The sequence below is a fragment of the Arachis hypogaea genome, chromosome 5 (assembly GCF_003086295.3).
Source record: "Arachis hypogaea cultivar Tifrunner chromosome 5, arahy.Tifrunner.gnm2.J5K5, whole genome shotgun sequence".
Classification (NCBI taxonomy): Eukaryota; Viridiplantae; Streptophyta; class Magnoliopsida; order Fabales; family Fabaceae; genus Arachis; species Arachis hypogaea.
Window position 1 is genome coordinate 31,186,668 of NC_092040.1, and position 8,549 is coordinate 31,195,216.

Here is an 8,549-nt window from a genome sequence, read left to right on the forward strand (position 1 = left end):
GCTATCAGTAGGCTTGGGAATCTGCTGAGAGAGATATCCCACTTGAGAATCCAGCCTCTTGATGGTGTCTCCCTGGTTTTTTATATTAGCTCGCACTTCATTCTTGAACACTCTGTTGTCTTGGACTTCTATGCATATATCTTCAAGTAGAGTCTCAATTCTGGAGAGTCTATCTTCGGATGGTGATGGTGAATTGAGGTAGGAGGGGTGAGCAAGGCCATTTTGGTTTTGATATGGATGTTGAGAGGTACAGTTGGGTGGGTGTTTGATGAGCGGATAATTTATACACTTTATGGCATTGTTTTTAGATAGTTTTTAGTAGGATCTAGCTACTTTTAGGGATGTTTTCCTTAGTTTTTATGCTAAATTTACATTTCTAGACTTTACTATGAGTTTGTGTGTTTTTCTGTGATTTCAAGTATTTTCTGGCTGAAATTGAGGGACCTGAGCAAAACTCTGATAAAAAGGCTGACAAAGGACTGCTGATGCTGTTGGATTCTGACCTCCCTACACTCGAAATGAATTTTCTGGAGCTACAAAATTTTAAATGGCACGATCTCAACGGCGTTGGAAAGTAGACATCCAGAGCTTTTCAGTAATATGTAATAGTCCATACTTTATTCGAGATTAGACGACGCAAACTGGCGCTCAACACCAGTTCCATGCTACATTCTGGAGTCAAACGCCAGAAACACGTCATGAACCAGAGTTAAACGCCAAAAACACGCTACAACTTGGCGTTTAACTCCAAGAGAAGCCTCTACACGTGTAAAGCTCAAGCTCAATCCAAGCACACACCAAGTGGGTCCCGGAAGTGGATTTCTGCATCAATTACTTAATTCTGTAAACCCTAGTAGCTAGTCTAGTATAAATAGGACATTTTACTAGTGTATTAGACGTTTTTGATTGTATAGTCTCTTGACCATTCGGTGTTTTGATCATTCATGGGGGCTGGCCATTCAGCCATGCCTGGACCTTCATCACTTATGTATTTTCAACGGTGGAGTTTCTACACATCATAGATTAAGGTGTGGCACTCTGCTGTACCTCAAGTTTTAATGCAAAGTACCACTATTTTCTATTCAGTTCAAGCTTATTCTTATTCTAAGATATTCATTGCACTTTAACATGACAAATGTGATGATCCGTGACACTCATCATCATTCTCACCTAGGAACACGTGATTGACAACCACGTCCATTCTACCTTAGACCGAGCGCATATCTCTTGGATTCCTTAATCAGAATCTTTGTGGTATAAGCTAGAATTGATGGTGGCATTCATGAGAATCCGGAAAGTCTAAACCTTGTCTGTGGTATTCCGAGTAGGATTCAGGGATTGAATAACTGTGACGAGCTTCAAACTCGCGATTGTTGGGCGTGATGACAAACGCAAAAGAATCAATGGATTCTATTCTGGCATGATCAAGAACCAACAGATGATTAGCCGTGCTGTGACAAAGCATTTGGACCATTTTCACTGAGAGGATGGGATGTAGCCATTGACAATGGTGATGCCCTACATACAGCTTGCCATGGAAAGGAGTAAGAAGGATTGGATGAAAGCAGTAGAAAAGCAGAGATTCAGAAGGAACACAGCATCTCCATACACTTATCTGAAATTTCCACCGTTGAGTTACATGAGTAACTCTATCTTTATTTTATGCTTTATTTTATTATTATTTTCTAAAAACCATTATAACCATTTGAATCCGCCTGACTGAGATTTACAAGATGACCATAGTTTGCTTCATACCAACAATCTCTGTGGTATCGACCCTTACTCACGTAAGGTATTACTTGGACGACCCAATGCACTTGCTGGTTAGTTGTGTGGAGTTGTGAAGAAAGTGCTGAGTTAGTAGATGCTCATACCAAGTTGAATGCCATTGTTAGAGATCACAATTTCGTGCACCAAGTTTTTGGCACCGTTGCCGAGAATTGTTCAAGTTTGGACAACTGACGGTTCATCTTATTGCTCAGATTAGGTAATTTTTTTTCAAAAAGTTTTCAAAAATCTTTCAAAAGAATTTTTTATTTTATCTTCGTTTTTTCCAAAAAATTAATTTTCAAAAAAAAAAAAATACAAAAAATAATAAAATAAAAAAAATAAAAAATATTTTGTGTTTCTTGTTTGAGTCTAGAGTCAATTTTTAAGTTTGGTGTCAATTGCATGTTTTTAAAATTTATGCATTCTTTTTTTTGAAAATTCATGCATGTATTCTTCATGATCTTTTAGTTGTTCTTGATAAGTCTTCTTGTTTGATCTTTAAATTTTCTTGTTTTGTGTCTTTTGTTGTTTTTCATATGCATTTTTGCATTCATAGTGTCTAGGCATTAAAGATTTCTAAGTTTGGTGTCTTGCATGTTTTTCTTTTCTTGAAAATTTTTCAAAAATAAGTCCTGATGTTCATCTTGATCTTCAAAGTGTTCTTGGTGTTCATCTTGACATTCATAGTGTTCTTGCATGCATTAAGTGTTTTGATCCAAAATTTTCATGTTTTGGGTCATATTGGTGTTTTTCTCTCTCCTCATTAAAAATTCAAAAATAAAAAATATCTTTTCCTTATTTTTCTCAAAATTTCAAAAATTTGAGTTGACTTAGTCAAAATTTTTTTTAAAACTTAGCTATTTCTTATAAGTCAAGTCAAATTTTCAATTTAAAAAAAATCCTATTTTTTCAAAATCTTTTTCAAAAATCAAATCTTTTTCATTTTTCTTTTATGATTTTCGAAAATTTAAAATTATTTTTCAAAATCTTTTTCTTATCTTTATTTCAAAATTTCGAAAACTTTACTAACAATTAATGTGATTGATTCAAAAATTTGAAGTTTGTTACCTTCTTGTTAAGAAAGGTTCAATCTTTAAATTCTAGAATCATATCTTTTAGTTTCTTGTTAGTCAAGTAATCAATTTTAACTTTAAGAATCAAATCTTTTTCAAAATATCATTTTCAATCATATCTTTTAAAAATATCTTTTTTTCAAATCATATCTTTTTCAAAATCAATTTCAAAATATCTTTTCTAACTTCTTATCTTTTTAAAATTGATTTTTAAATCTTTTTCAACTAACTAATTGACTTTTTATTTGTTTTAAAATTCTTATCTTTTTCAAAACCACTTAACTACTTTCTCCTCTCTAATTTTCGAAAATTCCTCCCTCTTTTTCAAAACTTTCTTAATTAACTAATTGTTTCAAATTTTAATTTTAATTTTAATTCTTCTCTTAATTTTCGAAAATCACTAACCCTTTTTCAAAATTAATTTTCGAAATTCTCTCCCTCTCATCTTCTTCTATTTATTTATTTATTTACTAACACTTCTCTTCATCTCAAGAATTCGAACCTATCTTCCCCCTTGTGTTTGGATTCTTAACTCTTTTCCTTCTTCTATTTCTTTCTTCTTCTACTAACATAAAGGAATCTCTATACTGTGACATAGAGGATTCCTCTTCCTTTTCTGTTCTCTTCTTTTTCATATGAGCATGAACAAGGAAAAAGGCATTCTTGTTGAAGCTGATCCTGAACCTGAAAGGACTCTGAAGAGAAAACTGAGAGAAGCTAAAATACAACAATCCAGAGACAACCTTACTGAAATTTTCCAACAAGAAAAGGATATGGCAGCCAAACCCAACAACAATAATGCAAGGAGGATGCTTGGTGACTATACTACACCTACTTCCAAGTTTGATGGAAGAAGCATCTCAATCCCTGCCATTGGAGCAAATAATTTTGAGCTAAAACCTCAACTAGTTGCTCTAATGCAACAGAACTGCAAGTTCCATGGACTTCCATCAGAAGATCCCTATCAGTTTTTAACTGAATTCTTGCAGATTTGTGAGACTGTTAAGACTAATGGAGTAGATCCTAAAGTCTACAGGCTCATGCTTTTCCCTTTTGCTGTAAGAGATAGAGCTAGAACATGGTTGGACTCACAACCTAAAGATAGCCTGGACTCTTGGGATAAGCTGGTCACGGCCTTCTTGGCTAAGTTCTTTCCTTCTCAAAAGTTGAGCAAGCTTAGAGTGGATGTTCAGACCTTCAAACAAAAAGAAGGTGAATCCCTCTATGAAGCTTGGGAAAGATACAAATAGATAACCAAAAGGTGTCCTTCTGACATGCTTTCAGAGTGGACCATTCTGGATATATTCTATTATAGTCTATCTGAGTTCTCCAAGATGTCACTGGACCATCCTGCAGGTGGATCCATTCAACTAAAGAAAATTCCTGCAGAAGCTCAAGAACTTATTGACATGGTTACAAATAACCAATTCATGTACACTTCTGAAAGGAATTCTATGAATAATAGGACGCCTCAGAGGAAGGGAGTTCTTGAAATTGATACTCTGAATGTCATATTGGCTCAGAACAAAATGTTGACTCAGCAAGTCAACATGATTTCTCAAAGTTTGAATGGATGGCAAAATGCATCCAACAGTACTAAAGAGGCATCTTCTGAAGAAGAAGCTTATGATCCTGAGAACCCTACAATAGCATAAGTAAATTACATGGGGGAACCTTATGGAAACACCTATAATTCCTCATGGAGAAATCATCCAAATTTCTCACGGAAGGATCAACAAAAGCCTCAACCAAGCTTTAATAATGGTGGAAGAAATAGGCTCAACAATAACAAGCCTTTTCCATCATCTTCTCAGCAACAGACAGAGAATTCTGAGCAGAGTACCTCTAAGTTAGCAAACATAGTCTCTGATTTGTCTAAGGCCACTTTAAGTTTCATGAGTAAAACGAGGTCCTCCATCAGAAATTTGGAGGCACAAGTGGGCCAGCTGAGTAAGAAAGTCACTGAAACTCTTCCTAGTACTCTTCCAAGCAATACTGAAGAAAATCCAAAAAGAGAGTACAAGGCCATTGATATTGTCAATATGGCTGAATCCAAGGAGGAAAGGGAGGACGTGAATCCCAATGAGAAAGACCTCATGGGACGTCTCCCAGACAAGAAGGAGTTCCTTATTGAGGACCTAAAGGAATCTGAGGCTTATATAGAGACCATAGAGATCCCATTAAACCTCCTTATGCCATTCATGAGCTCTGAAGACCATTCTTCCTCTGAAGAGGATGAAGATGTAACTGGAGAGTAAGTTGCTCAATATCTGGGTGCTATCATGAAGCTAAATGCCAAGTTATTTGGTAATGAGACTTGGGAAGATGAACCTCCCTTGCTCATTAGTGAACTAGATACATGGGTTCAGCAAGCTCTACCTCAAAAGAAACAAGACCCTGGTAAATTCTTAATATCTTGTACTATAGGCACCAGGACCTTTGAGAAGGCTCTTTGTGACCTGGGGTCAGGGATAAATCTTATGCCACTCTCTGTAATGGAGAAACTGGGGATCATTGAGGTACAGCCTGCCACATTCTCATTATAGATAGTAGACAAGTCAGTAAGACAAGTGATGAGCGGATAATTTATACACATTTTGGCATTGTTTTTAGTAGGTTTTTAGTATGTTTTAGTTAGTTTTTATCATATTTTTATTAGTTTTTATTTAAAATTTACTTTTCTGGACTTTACTATGAGTTTGTGTATTTTTCTGTGATTTCAGGTATTTTCTGGCTGAAATTGAGGGACCTGAGCAAAAATCTGATCCAGAGGCTGAAAAAGGACTGCAGATGCTGTTGGATTCTGACCTCCCTGCACTCGAAGTAGATTTTCTGGAGCTACAAAAGCCCAATTGGCGCGCTCTTAATTGGGTTAGAAAGTAGACATCCTGGGCTTTCCAGCAATATATAATAGTTCATACGTTGCCTGAGATTTGATGGCCCAAACAGGCGTTCCAAGTCAGCTCAAGAATTCTGGCGTTAAACACCGGAACTGGCACAAAAGTGGGAGTTAAACGCCCAAACTGGCACAAAAGCTGGCGTTTAACTCCAAAAAAAGTCTCTACACATGGAAGCTTCAGTACTCAGCCCAAGCACACACCAAGTGGGCCCAGAAGTGGATTTTTACGTCATTTACTCATTTTTTGTAAACCCTAAGCTACTAGTTCTCTATAAATAAGACCTTTTACTATTGTATTTTCATCTTGGTTCTTCTGGTTCCCTCTCTGGGGCGAAGCCAATGATCACCATTATCACTTATGTATTTTCAACGGTGGAGTTTCTACACACCATAGATTAAGGTGTGGAGCTCTGCTGTACCTCGAGTATTAATGCAATTACTATTGTTCTTCTATTCAATTCATCTTATTCTTGTTCTAAGATATTCATTCGCACCCAAGAACTTCATGAATGTGATGATTACGTGACGCTAATCATCATTCTCACTTATGAACGCGTGCCTGACAACCACTTCCGTTCTACATGCAAACAAGGCTTGAATGTGTGTATCTCTTGGATTCCTTAATCAGAATCATCGTGGTATAAGCTATAATCCATTGGCGGCCATTCTTGAGAATCCGGAAGGTCAAAACCTTGTCTGTGGTATTTGATGAGCGGATAATTTATACGCTTTTTGGCATTGTTTTTAGTATGTTTTTAGTATGATCTAGTTAGTTTTTAGTATATTTTTATTAGTTTTTAGTTAAAATTCACTTTTCTGGACTTTACTATGAGTTTGTGTGTTTTTCTGTGATTTCAGGTATTTTCTGGCTGAAATCGAGGGTCCGGAGCAAAAATCTGATTCAGAGACTGAAAAGGACTGCAGATGCTGTTGGATTCTGACCTCCCTGCACTCGAAGTAGATTTTCTGGAGCTACAGAAGCTCAATTGGCACGCTCTCAACGGCATTGGAAAGTAGACATCTTGGGCTTTCCAGCAATGTATAATAGTTCATACTTTTCCCAAGATTTGATGGCCCAAACCGGCGTTGCAAATCTGCCTCAGAATTTCCAGCGTTTAACGCTAGAACTGGCATAAAAACTGGAGTTAAACGCCCAAACTGGCATGAAAGCTGGCGTTTAACTTCAGAAAAAGTCTCTACACATGAAAGCTTCAATGCTCAGCCCAAGCACACACTAAGTGGACCCAGAAGTGGATTTTTACGTCATTTACTCATTTCTGTATACCCTAGGTTACTAGCTTACTATTAATAGGATCTTTTGACATTGTACCGGTACCTCATGACACTTTACACGTTTCTTTGTGTACTTTCCACGGCATGAGTCTCTAAACCCCATGGTTGGGGGTGAGGAGCTCTGCTGTGTCTTGATGGATTAATGCAATTACTACTGTTTTTCATTCAATCATGCTTGCTTCCATTCTAAGATATCACTTGTTCTTAACCCGGATGAATGTGATGATCCGTGACACTCATCATATTCTCAACTATGAACGTGTGCCTGACAACCCCCTCCGTTCTATATTAGATTGAGTAGATATCTCTTGGATTCCTTAACCAGAATCTTCGTGGTATAAGCTAGAATTGATGGCGGCATTCAAGAGAATCCGGAAGGTCTAAACCTTGTCTGTGGTATTCTGAGTAGGATTCAATGATTGAATGACTGTGACGAGCTTCAAACTCCTGAGGGCAGGGCGTTAGTGACAGACGCAAAAGAATCACTGGATTCTATTTCGGCCTGATTGAGAACCGACAGATGGATAGTCGTGCCGTGACAGGGTGCGTTGAACATTTCCACTGAGAGGATGGGAGGTAGCCACTGACAACGGTGAAACCCTTGCATACAGCTTGCCATGGAAGGAGCCTTGCGTGTTTGAAGAAGAAGACAGTAGGAAAGCAGAGATTCAGAAGATGGAGCATCTCCAAAACCTCAACCTGTTCTCCATTACTGCAAAACAAGTACTTATTTCATGTTCTTTTACTTTTCCCAATCAACCCTGATAATTATTGATATCCTGACTAAGATTTACAAGATAACCATAGCTTGCTTCAAGCCGACAATCTCCGTGGGATCGACCCTTACTCACGTAAGGTATTACTTGGACGACCCAGTGCACTTGCTGGTTAGTTGTGCGGGGTTGCAAAAGTGTGATTGCAATTTCGTGCACCAAGTTTTTGGCGCCGTTGCCGGGGATTGTTCGAGTTTGGACAACTAACGGTTTATCTTGTTGCTTAGATTAGGACTGTTTTATTTTTGTTGGTTTAGAGTCTTTTATTTGAGTTTAGTTTTATATTTTAAGTTTGGTGTCTTCTTTGTGTTTTCCTTTAAGTTTTCGAAAGTTTGTGTTTGATTTTCTAAAAATTTTAAGTTTGGTGTCTTTTGTGCTTTTATTCACTTAAACATTTTTCAAAAATTTGTTCTTGGTGTTCATCTTGATCCTCAAAGTGTTCTTGGTATTCATCTTGACATTCAAAGTTTTCTTGTTTGTTCTCTTTGTTTTGATCTAAAATTTCTAAGTTTAGTGTCGTTCTGTTGTTTTTCTCTTTCCTCATTAAAATTTAAAAATAAAAAATATTCTTTCCTTGTTTTACTCATAATTTTTGAAATTTTGCATTAAATTAGTCAAAGATTTTCAAAATCATATCTTTTCAATCATTTTTATTTGCAATCATATCTTCTCAATCATATCTTTTTCAAAATAATTCTCAATCATATCTTTTTAATTAATTAATTAATTTAGTTTTCAATT